Genomic DNA, 16,056 nt, shown 5'->3' on the forward strand with positions numbered 1-16,056 from the left:
AGCCAACGATCTCCTGCAATAAAAGTAAAATAATAAAGCAACCTCATCCTTACCTTTCCATGGTTCCCACGATGGCTCCAGCTCTGCTACATCGAGATGACAGGCTGGACCGCAGCAGAACGCTGCCATCCAGCCTGTCATCCCGCAGACACTGAGAAGCGCAGGCTTGCTTGCGCTCCTCAGTGTCTGGCTGTGACGGCATCCAGATGAGCCGAGGTCATGTCCAATGAACTCAGCTCACCTCATGTACGTCACTGACAGCGTGGAAGAATTCTCCTGCACTCAGCGCTTCAGCGTGAGAATTCTCCCACGCTGTCAGTGACGTACATGAGGTCAGCTGAGTTCAATGGACATGAATGAGCTCACCTCATGCACGTCACTGACAGCGTGGGAAAATTCTCCTGCACTCAGCGCTTCAGCGTGAGAATTTTCCCACGCTGTCAGTGACTTGCATGAGGTGAGCTCATTCATGTCCAATGAACTCGGCTCACCTCATGCACGTCACTGACAGCGTGGGAAAATTCTCACGCTGAAGCGCTGAGTGCAGGAGAATTCTCCCACGCTGTCAGTGACGTGCATGAGGTGAGCCGAGTTCATTGTCGGCTCATCTGGATGCCGTCACAGCGAGACACTGAGGAGCGCAAGCATGCCTGCGCTTCTCAGTGTCCGCGGGATGACAGGCTGGATGGCAGCGTTCTGCTGCGGTCCAGCCTGTCATCTCGATGTAGCAGAGCTGAAGCCATCGTGGGAACCATGGAAAGGTAAGGATGAGGTTGCTTTATTATTTTACTTTTATTGCAGGAGATCGTTGGCTTCAGCTGGAATGGGCGTGGTGGTAAGTATGGTTTAATTTAGAACAATAAAGGATTGTGTCTTTATTTCAATTAAATGACTTTATTCTGAGTGTTTGTGTTTTTTTTTAACTTTGACTATGGGGTTAGTAATGGTGGTGTCTTATAGACGCCTCTCCATTACTAACCTGGGCTTGATGTCAGCTGGCATTATAAGCTGACATCAACCCCAGCCCTATTACCCCACTGCCACCGCTACAGGGCAGTGGGAAGAGCGAGGCTAAGTGCCAGAATTGGCGCATCCTATGGATGCGCCATTTCTGGGGCGGCTGACGGCTGGTGTTTCTAGCCTGGGAGGGGGCCAATATTCATGGTACCCTTCCTGGGCTATTAATATCAGCCCCCAGCTGTCTGCCTAGCCTTTGCTAGCTATTAAAATAGGGGGGACCCCACGTCATAAAGGCTAGGTATTCCGCTGGGGGCTGATATTAGTAGCCTGGGAAGCTCCGTGGGTATTACCCCCTTCCCAGGCTTCAAACATCTGCCCCAGCCGTCTGCTTAACCTCCGCTAGAGCCTAAAATTAAGGGGAACCCCACGCCAATTTTTTTTTAAATAAATCCTTTATTTTAACACTAAATGACAAGTACAGTAATCAACACTATCACTGTACTTCTTATATATGTGACTGACATGTTTCTATCTATCTAATCTATGTGTGATGCTCTATTCCTTCTATTCTAAATTGTCGGGTACAGATGCTGAAATGCCGGCCGGCTTTTTTAAAGAGACAGTGCATGAAAACACTATTTTTTTTAATAAATCCTTTACACTAAATGACAAGTACAGTAAGCAACACTGTCGCTGTACTTCATATATATGTGACTGACATGTTTCTATCTATCTAATCTATGTGTGATTCTCTATTCTTTCTATTCCAAATTGTCGGGTACCGCTGCTGAATTGCCGGCCGGCTTTTTTAAAGAGACGGTGCATGAAAACACTATTATTTTTTTTAATAAATCCTTTACACTAAATGACAAGTACAGTAAGCAACACTGTCACTGTACTTCATATATATGTGGCTGACATGTTTCTATCTATCTAATCTATGTGTGAAGCTCTATTCTTTCGGTTCTAAATTGTCGGGTACCGGTGTATGCCGCTGCTGAATTGCCGGCTTTTCATGTTTCACTGTGAGCACTGTTCCCATCGATTTGGGCAATCACTGTAATGCCACAACCACCATGGCTGTGGCATTACAGTGAGTGGCAGACAATCCCTGCATGATTGGTGCTCTAAATAGCGCCAGACATGCAGGACACGCTTTTGGTGCACGAACAGTTATCGAACATAACCTCGAACAGCCGAATTTTTTGCAAATCGTTCGGGTTCGTCGAACAACTCGAACACCGCCCAAAACAGCTCGAATTTGAGATTGGCGAACAGTTCTAGTCGAACACCGCTCATCTCTAATCAAAAGGACCTAGGGCTGTGGCTAAAGGTTATGGCTCCAGCTAGGTATTGGCAGTCCTTTCACGGGAGTGGAAGCAATGGGGCACAAGAAGTTGGTCATGGAGGAAGCAATCAGGGGGCACAAGGTTCAAAAGCAAAGACAGGAACATGCTGGCAATTTAATGCCAGTGTAAATATGGGAGCAGTTGTAAATTTAAACATGTGTGCTCCCATTGCAGCGGAAGCTCCCAATTTGCATCAAAAATGTTTTAAAAAAGGGAAAGGGAATCCTTCAGTGGGTTCCAGTCAAGGGGGTGACTCCAGTGAGACCTCACGCTATGGCCCCCTTTCTAAATAGGTATCAGGATCGGTTGAAGGACGCTGTTATTTTTTAGGGTTTTTCGGAAGGTTTTAGGATTCCGCCACCCAGTCATAGTGTTCGGTTTTCAGTAAAAAATTTGAGGTCGGAGTCACTTTACCCGGGAGTGGTTAGCGAGAATTTGAGGAAGGAGGTGGAGCTGGGTAGGATGGCAGGTTCTTTTCAGAGTTTACCGCGTCATGACGTGATTATTTCTCCGCTGGGGTTGGTACCTAAGACGGAACTCAATAAGTTTCGGTTGATTCAACATTTGTTGTACCCAAAGGGGCTTTCAATTAATGATGGTATCGCGCAAGAGTTATGTTCAGTGGAGTATACTTCATTTGATGCGGCGGTGCAGTGGGTTAGGAGATACGGGCCTGGGTCACGGTAGTCTAAGACTGATATTGAGTCGGCATTTCGGTTGCTGCCTGTGCATCCAGAGAGTATCGTGTTGTTAGGTTGTTTTTGGAACGGCGAGTATTACGTAGATCAATGTTTACCGATGGGTTGCTCAATTTCCTGTTCTTTGTTCGAGACTTTTAGTACCTTTTTGGAATGGGTGGTGAGGGAAGTGGCATCCGTGCAGTCGGTCATTCATTATTTGGATGATTTATTGTTTATCGGCCCTCCGGAGTCATTCGTATGTAGGAATTTGTTGGCAACAATGGTGTGGGTAGCAGAGCAGTTTGGATTTCCATTAGCGAAGGAGAAGATGGAAGGGCCTTGCACCGTTATAAGTTTTTTAGGGATTTTAATTGATTCAGATAGGATGGAATGTCGCTTGGAGGAGGATAAACTGAGTCTCCTGAGGCAAGAGGTGGTCAGAGTTGGAAAGTTACACAAGGTGACTTTGAAAGAGTTGCAGTCACTGATAGGTAAATTGAATTTTGCGTGCAATAGGCAGGATTTTTTGTCATAGGTTGTCACAGACAAGAACAGGTGTGTGGGCGCCCCACCATTTCATCCGGTTAAACAAGGAACTGAAGGGAGATTTGCGAGTTTGGAAGTTGTTCTTGGTAAATTATAATGGTAGGTCTCTAATTCAACATGAGTTTTATGAGCAGTTTTGATTGTGAGATTTATACGGACGTGGCTGGTGGCGTCGGGTATGGGGCCTATTGTAAGGGTCGGTGGAGTGTTGGTGAATGGGCGAAGTCGTGGATAGAGAAGGGCTTTACAAAAAACCTGGAATTGTTGGAATTATTTCCTATTTTTGTGGCAGTTTCAATTTGGGGAGAGAATTTTGCAAATAGGAGAGTGTGTTTCCATTGTGACAATATGGGTGTAGGGTCAGTAAGGCTATGTGCCCACGTTGCGGAACTGAAGCATATTTTTTACGCTTCTCCCTGGCGGGAAAATTGCATGCGGATTTTACATGCGGTTTTCCCGCCAGGTAGAAGCGTTTGTGAGGCGTCTTTGCAGCGTCTTTGCATGCATTTCCGCATGCGGGTTATCAAGCACTTCTCCAAGTGATTTAAGCATCACTTGGAAAAGTGCTTGACAACTTGTTCACACTATATAAATCCGTGCAACCGGCAAGGATTTATATAGTGTGACCAAGTAATAGTTAAAATAAAAGAATCAGAATGGTAAAAAATAAAAAAATAAAGTTTATACTCACTTTCCGATGCATTCTCTGCCCCGTCCGGAGTCTTGAGCGGCTCACGCTGTTGTGTGCAGGAACGGGGTGATGTCATTGAGTCATGTGATGGGTCACATGACTCAATGACGTGGCAGGTCCTTCACACAACAGCGCGACGGCGGGAAAACACCGGGAAGACATCAGAAGATAAGTATAAACTTTATTTTTTCTTTTTTTTACAGGTTCTTTGGTACCCAGGTCTGGATGAGAGTCTCCTCTCATCCAGACTTGGGTACCATCCGCACATTGATTCCGCTGCGCTTCCGCAAAATTAATGAACATGCTGCGGATTTTTGACCGCAGCATATACGCTGCGGAAAAATCCGCAGCATGGGCATTGACATTGCGGAATGCCATTGGGGACCATGGGGTGCGGATATACATGCGTTTTACAAGCGTTTACGCTGCGGAAATTCCGCAGCATATACGCTTGTAATACGCAACGTGGGCACGCAGCCTAATTAACAGCTTGTCAGCTACATCTCCTCCGGTGATTAAGTTGGTTAGGGAGTTGGTTCTTCGTTGTCTTGAATTGAATGCCTGGATTACAGCGGTCCATGTCCTAGGTGTGCAGAATTCTATTGCAGATTCCTTGTCTCATTTACATTGGGATCAATTCCGGGCATTGGCGTCGGAGGTGGTGGATGTGGGACAGCAATGCCCTTCGCATCTGTGGCAGCTGGTTATGGACGAGCAGGACAGTTGATAAGGGAGTCTATTACAAAGCAGACTTGGTCATCATACGAAGGAGCATGGCGAGTATGGCTTAGCTGGTTGTCGCAATGGGGCCCGGTGGAGCGTGATGAAGATAGAACATTAGCGGTACTGTTTTTAGTTAGTAGGGCAGCGGACATTGGGTGGTCAGTGATCAGGGTTAGCAAATTCATTGCAGGGTAGGCTTTTGGTTTTAAGTTGCAAGGCATGACTGATGTGACAAAATCCTTTTTGGTTAAGCGGGCATTAAGGGGTTTTAGGAGGGGTGTTAGGACTCTGGATAAGTGTAGACCACTGTCCTTTAGTATGTTGGAAAGGTTGGGCTTAGTGCTGGATCGGATCTGTCGTTCCAGTTTCGAAGGAATACTGTTTCGGTTAGCATTTACTTTGGCATTTTTGGGGGCTTTGAGAGTAGGAGAGTTGGTGGCTCCTAGTAAAAACAAAGCTGGAGGTTTGTTGGCTGAGAATGTAAGTTGTTGGGCAGGGGGCATTGATTTTTGGATCAGGCGTGCAAAGACTGATCAAATGGGCAGAGCATGTTTAGTAGCATATTGGCAAGTCTGGTCAGGGAGAGTAGATCCGTTATGTCATGAAAGTGGTGAGTTTTTATCGCGCTTTCAATTTATAGCAGTTTTCAAAAAAGGAATTCAGGAATTGGGCCTTAGTCCGGAAGTGTATGGTTCACATTCTTTCAGAATAGGGGCGGTGTCTGAAGCGGGCAGGGTAGGGTTAGGTGAGGTGATAAAGTGGACTGGAAGGTGGAGTTCTAATGGGTATTTGTCTTTTGTTCGTAGTTAGGCAACGTTGGGCAGTGTGTAATTATCATCTGAATAATATGTTGTTGTTGTTACAGGTAGCGTTCCCTTGTTAGCATGGATTCTCGGTCATTCGTTCGTGCACTAGGGGGCGTTGCGAGCTGACGTGAGACGAGATGGTAGGCAGCTGGGTTTTTGCAGAGAGCAGGTAGTGGTTCGGTGGTTGGGTTTTAGGGGAATGGTTTGAAGAAGGCTTCTTCCTGAATTCCACAAGGCGACACGGTTGGATAGAACACAAGATATTTTAGTGGTGCACATGGGGGGGAACGATTTGGGGCCAAGGCCTGATAGAGAATTGATAAGAGACATACGTTTTGATTTTCTTAGATTGTTGATGTCTTTTCCGGAAGTATTCACAGTTTGGTTGGATATTGTGCCAAGACTAAAATGGAGGGAGGCTAGATCAGTGAAGGGGATTAACAGGGAGCGAATAAAGTTTAACAGGGCTGTTTCAAGTTTCGTATCCAGAAACGGGGGGGGGTTAGTTTTAGACATTATGAGCTTACCCAAGTAAGCTCATAATACTCAAATATTGCTGGTTCTTTTATTATTGCTCAATGGTGAATTGGTTCTTTTGAAACTGTCACTAGGGAGTATGCATCTGTTGTGACAAAGTCACTGGCAAAGTACTGGAGGAGAGATATGTAGCACTGAGATTGTTAGCTCCAGTAATATAAACATAGAAAAAATGTTCCAGCACACGAAGTGTAGAGAGAGGTTAATTAGCCATGTTTAGTGCTAGGGTGATTAAACACCTGTAGAGAGAGAGGAGTTCAGAGGATAAATTCCAAGCCTTTTAGAGCATTTGGCGGGGGGTGGGTCTGGAGGTACAAGCTCTGGAGCTTTATGGTTATGTGAAGGAAAGCAAAACCTTGGGTTGTTTGTTCCTGGAGCGGGTGGTTTCCAATACTAACAAGGACTGTGCCATACGTTATGTTTTGTTTTCCTGTTAGGCTGGGAAGGCCTTGTTTGTTTTTCTAACATTGCTATGGTTTATGCAGTACTCTGAATAAACCCAGCGGAAGATTTAAAGAGATAATGTTCCTGTGTCTACCTCCATGTGCAGCCGAGTGAACCAATCTACCACAGTGTGTATGTGTGAAATGTGTGTGCTACATGTGGGAATTTAGATTGTGAATCCCAGCAATGATAATCTCTATACAAAAGTGCAGAATATGTAGGTGTACAACCAATAAAAAATGAGACACTATGATATTGGAAAAGATAATAATGTCTCTTCGTATTATATGTTATGTAGCCAAAAATTGTATTTGATAGGCATAGATCATTTGAAAAGATAAAATAATTTTACTTTCTTACACTCTCTGCAGTTGGTGCCTTTGCTTGGTTTCACAGCGTTGGGTATTACAAATGCATCAATCTACCTGATGAAAACTGCCCTTTTCAACCAAGAAATAAGGTACAGTATAGCCAAAAGTATAGTACATTAAAGCTTTGGGAATAAAAATCACTGTATTATGTAATTTCAGATAAAAGAATTTGGATAAACGGAAATAATGTGGTCATGGTAGTTTACTTGACTTAAAGGGGTATCCTGTGAAAATAAGAAGGTTTCACCCCTCCACAGCTCAGGTGATAACTTATTGATCAGTTGATATCCAACCACTGGAACCTGCACAGATTGTCAGAATGGTTATCTTTTTTTTGACTACTACTCCATTCATTCTGGGGCTGCTAAGTATTTTGCTTTGCTTTTTCACCATAAAGAATAAATGACATCTGACCTGCTGCTCCATTTTGTAACAGGGATAAAAGTGATCCATCAGGGGATACAAATTTCCTGTTCTGCCAATCGGTGCTAGTCCCAATGGTCAGACACCCACCAATCAATAAATTATCTCCTTTCCTGTTGATAGGTGAAAATTTGTTTTCACTGGACAATCCCTTTTAACATCAAGTGACATTGCTGAAAACCACTTGTGATGTCAAAGCAGTTTACATGACTGACAGCCCCTTGTGATGTCACACCAGCTTACCTGACTGATAACCACTTATGATTACACAGGAGCTTACCTGACTAAAATGCTCTTGTGATACCATTGAAGCCTACATAACAAAGGGCCCCTTGTTGTGTAAAAGTGGCTAGCACAGATTAGATGATATCTGATTGATCAGTGGGTGCCCAACTGCTGGAACCTGCATCGATCAGCAGAACAGGGAACTTTTTTTGACTGCCGCTCCATTCATTTGGACTGCTGAGTACTTTGCTCGACTTTTTCCAGCAGCCCCATAGAGCATGAATGGTGTCTGACCTGCTGATCCATTTTGTAAAAGTTATCCATCAGGAATACAAATTTCCTCTTCTGCCAATCAGTGCTACTCCCAGTGATCGGACACCCAGCAATCAATACGTTAGCTGCTTTTCTGTGAAAAAGTGATAACCTGTTTTCTCTGGATAATCCCTTTTAACACCAAGTGTGATGTCACAGCAACTGACATGATTGAAAACCCATTGTGATGTCCTAGAAACTTATGTGACTGACTGCCCTTTATAATGTTACACCAGTGGACTTATCTGAGATCCCCTTGAAATGTCACACCAGCTTACATAGCTGACAGCTTTCTGTTATATCACAGCAATTTAGCAGACTGAGTTCCACTTGAGAGGTCACAGCAGCTCACCTGACTGATTTTCCATTGTAATGTTACAGCAACTTACCTGACTGAGATTTGTTTGTGAGATCACAGCACCTTACGTGACTGAGATCCACTCGTGAGTCCACAGCCATCTATCTGAATGAGATCCACATGTTAAGTCACAGCCACTTACCTGACTGAGATCCCCTTGTGAGGTTATAGCAGCTTAAGGCCCCGTCACACTTAGCGACCCTGCAACGATCCCGACAACGATACGACCTGTCAGGGATCGTTGCTGCGTCGCTATGTGGTCGCTGATGAGCTGTCAAACAGGCAGGCTCACCAACGATCAGGGGAGCAGCGACATCGTGGAAAGAATCTTTCCACGATGTCCTGCTCCGGTTACCAGCCTGCTGAAGCAGGAGCAGGCTGGTAACCATGGTAAACATCGGGTTACTAGGGGCACACGCGCTCCTAGTAACCCGTTGTTTATTATGGTTACCACTCTGCTACAGTGAGCGGGAGGTTACCGCTCACTTTAGCAGGCTCGTAACCATGATAAACAGCGGGCTACTAAGTGCGCGTGTGACCCTAGTAACCCGATGTTTACCATAGTTACCAGCCTGATCGCTGCTCCCGCTGGTCACACACAGCGATGTGTGCTGACCAGCGGGAGAGCAACGACCAAAAAATGTTCCAGGACACTTTGCAGCGATCAGCGACCTCACAGCAGGGGCCTGATCGTTGCAAAGTGTCACACATAGCGACATCGCTGGTGAGGTCGCTGTTGCGTCACCAAAACCGTGACACAGCAGCGATCTCGCTAGCGATCTCGCTATGTCAGACGGGGGCTTTACCCAACTGAGATCCACTTGTGAGGCTACAACAGCTTATCTGACCAAGATCTGCTGTGTGAGGTCACAGCAGTTTACCTGACTGAAATCCGCATGTGAGGTCTCAGCAGCTTACCTGACTGAGATTCATTTGTGAGGTCACAGCAGCTTACCTAACTGAGATCCCCTTATGAGATTATAGCAGTTTACTAGACTGAGATCTGCTTGTGAGGTTACAAGAGCTTATCTGACCAAGATCTGCTGTGTGAGGTCACAGCAGCACCTAATTGAGATCCGATTGTGAGGTCTCAGCAGCTTAACTGACTGAGATTCGTTTGTGAGGTCACAGCAGCTTATCTAACTGAGATCTCCATATGAGATTATAGCAGTTTACTAGACTGAGATCTGCTTGTGAGGTTACAACAGCTTATCTGACCAAGATCTGCTTCGTGAGGTCACAGAAGCTTACCTGACTGAGATTCGTTTGTGAGGTCACAGCAGCTTACCTGACTGATTTTAGTTTGTGAGGTCACAGCAGCTTACCTGAGATTCGTTTGTGAGGTCACAGCAGCTTACCTGTTTGAGATCCCCTTGTGAGGTCTCAGCAGCTTACCTGACTGAGATTTGTTTGTGAGTTCACAGCAGCTTACCTAACTGAGATCCCTTTATGAGATTACAGCAGTTTACCAGACTGAGATCTGCTTGTGAGGTTACAACAGCTTACCTGACCAAGATCTGCTGTGTGAGGTCACAGCAGCATACCTGACTGATTTTAATTTGTGAGGTCTCAGCAGTTTACCTGACTGAGATTCATTTGTGAGGTCACAGCAGCTTACCTCACTGAGATCCCCTTATGAGATTACAGAAGTTTACCTGACTGAGATTAGTTTGTGAGTAGAGATGAGCGGTGTTCGACTAGAACTGTTCGCCAATCTCAAATTCGAGCTGTTTTGGGCGGTGTTCGAGTTGTTCGACGAACCCGAACGATTTGCAAAAAATTCGGCTGTTCAAGGTTATGTTCGATAACTGTTCGTGCACCAAAAGCGTGTCCTGCATGTCTGGCGCTATTTAGAGCACCAATCATGCAGGGAATGTCTGCCACTCACTGTAATGCCACAGCCATGGTGGTTGTGGCATTAGAGTGATTGCCCAAATCGATGAGAACTGTGCTCACAGTGAAACATGAAAAGCAGCGGCATACACCGGTACCCGACAATTTAGAACCGAAAGAATAGAGCTTCACACATAGATTAGATAGATAGAAACATGTCAGTCACATATATAAGAAGTACAGTGACAGTGTTGCTTACTGTACTTGTCATTTAGTGTAAAGGATTTATTAAAAAAATATATTAGTGTTTTCATGCACCGTCTCTTTAAAAAAGCCGGCCGGCAATTCAGCAGGGTACCCGACAATTTAGAATGGAAGGAATAGAGCATCACACATAGATTAGATAGATAGAAACATGTCAGTCAGATATATAATAAGTACAGTAATAGTGTTGGTTACTGTACTTGTCATTTAGTGTTAAAATAAAGGATTTATTTAAAAAAAAAATTGGCGTGGGGTTCCCCGTAATTTTAGGCTCTAGCGGAGGTTAAGCAGACAGCTGGGGCAGATGTTTGAAGCCTGGGAAGGGGTAATACCTACGGAGCTTCCCAGGCTACTAATATCAGCCCCCAGCTGAATGCCTAGCCTTTACTAGCTATTAAAATGGGGGACCCCCCAAAAAATTGACGTGGGGTCCCCCCTATTTTAATAGCTAGCAAAGGCTAGGCAGACAGCTGGGGGCTGATATTAATAGCCCAGGAAGGGTGCCATGAATATTGGCCCCCTCCCAGGCTAGAAACACCAGCCGTCAGCCGCCCCAGAAATGGCACATCCATAGGATGCGCCAATTCTGGCACTTAGCCTCGCTCTTCCCACTGCCCTGTAGCGGTGGCAGTGGGGTAATAGGGCTGGGGTTGATGTCAGCTTATAATGCCAGCTGACATCAAGCCCAGGTTAGTAATGGAGAGGCGTCTATAAGACACCCCCATTACTAACCCCGTAGTCAAAGTTAAAAAAAAACACAAACACCCAGAATAAAGTCCTTTAATTGAAATAAAGACACAATTCTTTATTGTTCTAAATTAAACCATACTTACAATCACGCCCATTCCAGCTGAAGCCAGCGATCCCCTGCAGTAAAAGAAAAATAATAAAGCAACATAATCCTTACCTTTCCATGGTTCCCACGACAGCTTCAGCTCTGCTACATCGAGATGACAGGCTGGACCGCAGCAGAAAGCTGCCATCCAGCCTGTCATCCCGCAGACACTGAGAAGCGCAGGCTTGCTTGCGCTCCTCAGCGTCTCTCTGTGACGGCATCCAGATGAGCCGAGGTCATGTCCAATGAACTCGGCACACCTCATGCACGTCACTGACAGCGTGGGAAAATTCTCACGCTGAAGCGCTGAGTGCAGGAGAATTCTCCCACGCTGTCAGTGACGTGCATGAGGTGAGCTCATGTCCAATGAACTCAGTTCACCTCATGCACGTCACTGACAGCGTGGAAAAATTCTCCTGCACTCAGCGCTTCAGCGTGAGAATTCTCCCACGCTGAAGCGCTGAGTGCAGGAGAATTTTCCCACGCTGTCAGTGACGTGCATGAGGTGAGCCGAGTTCATTGGACATTAGCTCGGCTCATCTGGATGCCCTCACAGAGAGACACTGTGGAGCGCAAGCAAGCCTGCGCTTCTCAGTGTCTTCGGGATGACAGGCTGGATGGCAGCGTTCTGCTGCGGTCCAGCCTGTCATCTCGATGTAGCAGAGCTGAAGCTGTCATGGGAACCATGGAAAGGTAAGGATGATGTTGCTTTATTATTTTTCTTTTATTTCAGGAGATCGTTGGCTTCAGCTGGAATGGGCGTGACGGTAAGTATGGTTTAATTTAGAACAATAAAGAATTGTGTGTTTATTTCAATTAAAGGACTTTTTTCTTGGTGTTGTGTGTTTTTTTTAAATACTTTACTAGAAATTCATGGTGGTCATGTCTAATATTGGCGTGACCCCATGAATTTCGGGCTTAGGGCCAGCTGATAATGCCAAGCTGGCCCTAACCCCTTTATTACCCAGTGAGCCACCGCACCAAGGCCCTGGATGAGTTGGGTACAGCGCCAGAAGATGGCGCTTCTATGAACGCGCCATTTTCCGGGGTGGCTGCGGACAGCAATTTGCAGCGGGTGGGGCCCAGAAAGCTTGGTCCTCCCTGCGCTGCGGATTCCAGCCCCCAGCTGCCTAGTTGTACCTGGCTGGACACAAAAACAGGGCGAAGCCCTCGTCAATTTTCTTTAAATTATTTCATGAAATAATTTAAAAAAAAAGGTCTTCCCTATATTGTTGTGTCCGGCCAGGTACAAATAGGCAGCCGGTGGTTGGGGGCAGCCCGTTCCTGCCTGCTGCACCTGACTGGACACAAGTATAGTGCGAAGCCCCACGTCAATTTTTTTTTAATTATTTCATGAATTTCCTGAAATAATTTAAAAAAATTGAAGTGGGGCTTCGCACTATATTTGTGTCCAGCCAGGTACAGCAGGCAGGAACGGGCTGCCCCCAACCACAAGCTGCCTATTTGTACCTGGCCGGACACAACAATATAGAGAAGGCCTTTTTTTCTTAATTATTTCATGAATTTCCTGAAATAATAAAAAAAAAAATACGTGGGGCTTCGCCCTATTTTTGTGTCCAGCCAGGTACAACTAGGCAGCTGGGGGCTGGAATCTGCAGCGCAGGGAGGCCCAAGCTTTCTGGGCCCCCCCCCCGCTGCAAATTGCAGTCCGCAGCCACCCCGGAAAATGGCGCGTTCATAGAAGCGCCATCTTCTGGCGCTGTACCCAACTCATCCAGGGCCCTGGTGCGGTGGCTCACTGGGTAATAAAGGGATTAGGGCCAGCTTGGTATTATCAGCTGGCCCTAAGCCCAAAATTCATGGGGTCACGCCAGTATTAGACATGACCGCCATGAATTTCTAGTAAAGTATTTAAAAAAAACACAACACCCAGAATAAAGTCCTTTAATTGAAATAAACACACAATTCTTTATTGTTCTAAATTAAACCATACTTACCATCACGCCCATTCCAGCTGAAGCCAACGATCTCCTGCAATAAAAGTAAAATAATAAAGCAACATCATCCTTACCTTTCCATGGTTCCCATGACAGCTTCAGCTCTGCTACATCGAGATGACTGGCTAGACCGCAGTAGAACGCTGCCATCCAGCCTGTCATCCCGCAGACACTGAGAAGAGCAGGCATGCTTGCGCTCCTCCGTGTCTCTCTGTGACGGCATCCAGATGAGCCGAGGTCATGTCCAATGAACTCGGCTCACCTCATGCACGTCACTGACAGCGTGGGAAAATTCTCACGCTGAAGCGCTGAGTGCAGGAGAATTCTCCCACGCTGTCAGTGACGTGCATGAGGTGAGTTTATGTCCAATGATCTCAGCTCACCTCATGCACGTCACTGACAGCGTGGGAAAATTCTCCTGCACTCAGCGCTTCAGCGTGAGAATTCTCCCACGCTGAAGCGCTGAGTGCAGGAGAATTTTCCCACGCTGTCAGTGACGTGCATGAGGTGAGCCGAGTTCATTGGACATGACCTCGGCTCATCTGGATGCCGTCACAGCGAGACACTGAGGAGCGAAGCAAGCCTGCTCTTCTCAGTGTCTGCGGGTTGACAGGCTGGATGGCAGCGTTCTGCTGCGGTCCAGCCTGTCATCTCGATGTAGCAGAGCTGGAGCTGTCCTGGGAACCATCGAAAGGTAAGGATGATGTTGCTTTATTATTTTATTTTTATTGTAGGAGATCGTTGGCTTCAGCTGGAATGGGCGTGACGGTAAGTATGGTTTAATTTAGAACAATAAAGAATTGTGTGTTTATTTCAATTAAAGGACTTTATTCTGGGTGTTTGTGTTTTTTTTAACTTTGACTATGGGGTTAGTAATGGGGGTGTCTTATAGACGCCTCTCCATTACTAACCTGGGCTTGATGTCTGCTGGCATTATAAGCTGACATCAACCCCAGCCCTATTACCCCACTGCCACCACTACAGGGCAGTGGGAAGAGCGAGGCTAAGTGCCAGAATTGGCGCATCCTATGGATGCGCCATTTCTGGGGCGGCTGACGGCTGGTGTTTCTAGCCTGGGAGGGGGCCAATATTCATGGCACCCTTCCTGAGCTATTAATATCAGCCCCCAGCTGTCTGCCTAGTCTTTGCTAGCTACTAAAATAGGGGGGACCCCATGTCATTTTTTTGGGGGGTCACCCATTTTAATAGCTAGTAAAGGCTAGGTATTCAGCTGGGGGCTGATATTAGTAGCCTGGGAAGCTCCGTGGGTATTACCCCCTTCCCAGGCTTCAAACATCTGCCCCAGCCGTCTGCTTAACCTCCGCTAGAGACTAAAATTACGGGGAACCCCACGCTAATTTTTTTTTTAATAAATCCTTTATTTTAACACTAAATGACAAGTACAGTAACCAACACTATCACTGTACTTATTATATATCTGACTGACATGTTTCTATCTATCTAATCTATGTGTGATGCTCTATCTTTCTGTTCTAAATTGTCGAGTACAGATGCTGAATTGCCGGCCGGCTTTTTTAAAGAGACAGTGCATGAAAACACTATTATTTTTTTAAATAAATCCTTTACACTAAATGACAAGTACAGTAAGCAACACTGTCACTGTACTTATTATATATGTGACTGACATGCTTCTATCTATCTAATCTATGTGTGATGCTCTATTCCTTCTTGTCTAAATTGTCGGGTACCGGTGTATGCCGCTGCTGAATTTGCCGGCCGGCTTTTTTAAAGAGAGTGTCTTCTGAGCAGTTTGTCAGCTTTTGGACACCTTTGAAGGTGTTTTCTATGTGTTTTTGTTTGCCTGCCATTGGTTTTAACGGTGTTCGGTGTTCTAAGGTGTTCGACGAACAGTTCCTCGAACATCCCGGTGTTCGACGAACCGAACCGAACCCGAACACTATGGGGGTGGCTCAACACTATTTGTGAGATCACAGCAGCTTACCTGAGATTCAATTGTGAGGTTACAGCAGTTTATCTAACTGAGATCCCCTTAAGAGATCACAGCAGCTTATCAGACGGAGATTCTCTTATGAAGTCACAGCAGCTTACCCAAATGAGATCCGTTTCTGAGGTTACAACAGTTTATCTGACCGAGATTGGCTTATGATCTCACAGCAGTTTTCCTGACTGAGATCGGCTTGTGAGATCACAGTAACTTACCCTACCGAGATCCTTTGTCGATGTCGCGGCAGCCTACCTGACTAAACCCCATTTGTGATGTCATGGTAGGTTTCCTGAGTGAAACTATCTAACTTTAATGTTATATCAGTTTACCTGACTGAAACTGTTGTGATGTCACCGCAGATTCCCTACTGATTCCCTATTCACTTCTCGGCTTCTCTTTTGATGTCGCAGTAGCTTATCTGAATAAAAGCAACTTGAGATATCACAGTATTACAGCAACTTACCGCACTAATGCCCACATGAAAAAGGTAATGATTATTCTCATCTGCAACATTTATGGCATATCCACAGGAAATTACATACATTTCTGACAGTTGGGACATGTATCCTTTGCCAGAACGCGGCCCCACTGTAAGCGTCTTTCTATTCACTTGTATAAGAGTAATGAAAATTGCTATTCAAGCATCTTCAGCAATTAACTGCTATACAAATTTATGGAGAAAGCTGAACACCTCTAAATTCCCATTCTATAGATAGATATGGGAACTACAGCTATCAGAAATTTATGGCATATTGTGTCGCTATGGCACAAATGT

The 16,056-nt window shown here is 45.5% G+C and overlaps 1 long non-coding RNA gene across 1 annotated transcript in view; it reads left to right on the plus strand.

Moving 5' to 3' along the window:
- Positions 1-16,056, plus strand: part of LOC141250969 (uncharacterized) — an 87,516-nt gene that overhangs the window by 59,047 nt on the left and 12,413 nt on the right. The window contains exon 2 of the long non-coding RNA XR_012312984.1: positions 7,108-7,196. This is a non-coding gene — a long non-coding RNA (uncharacterized lncRNA). The remainder of the gene's footprint in view (positions 1-7,107; positions 7,197-16,056) is intronic.

Source organism: Phyllobates terribilis, unplaced genomic scaffold, assembly GCF_046119375.1.
Source record: "Phyllobates terribilis strain yellow unplaced genomic scaffold, ASM4611937v1 Scaffold_2__4_contigs__length_985480577, whole genome shotgun sequence".
NCBI lineage: Eukaryota > Metazoa > Chordata > Amphibia > Anura > Dendrobatidae > Phyllobates > Phyllobates terribilis.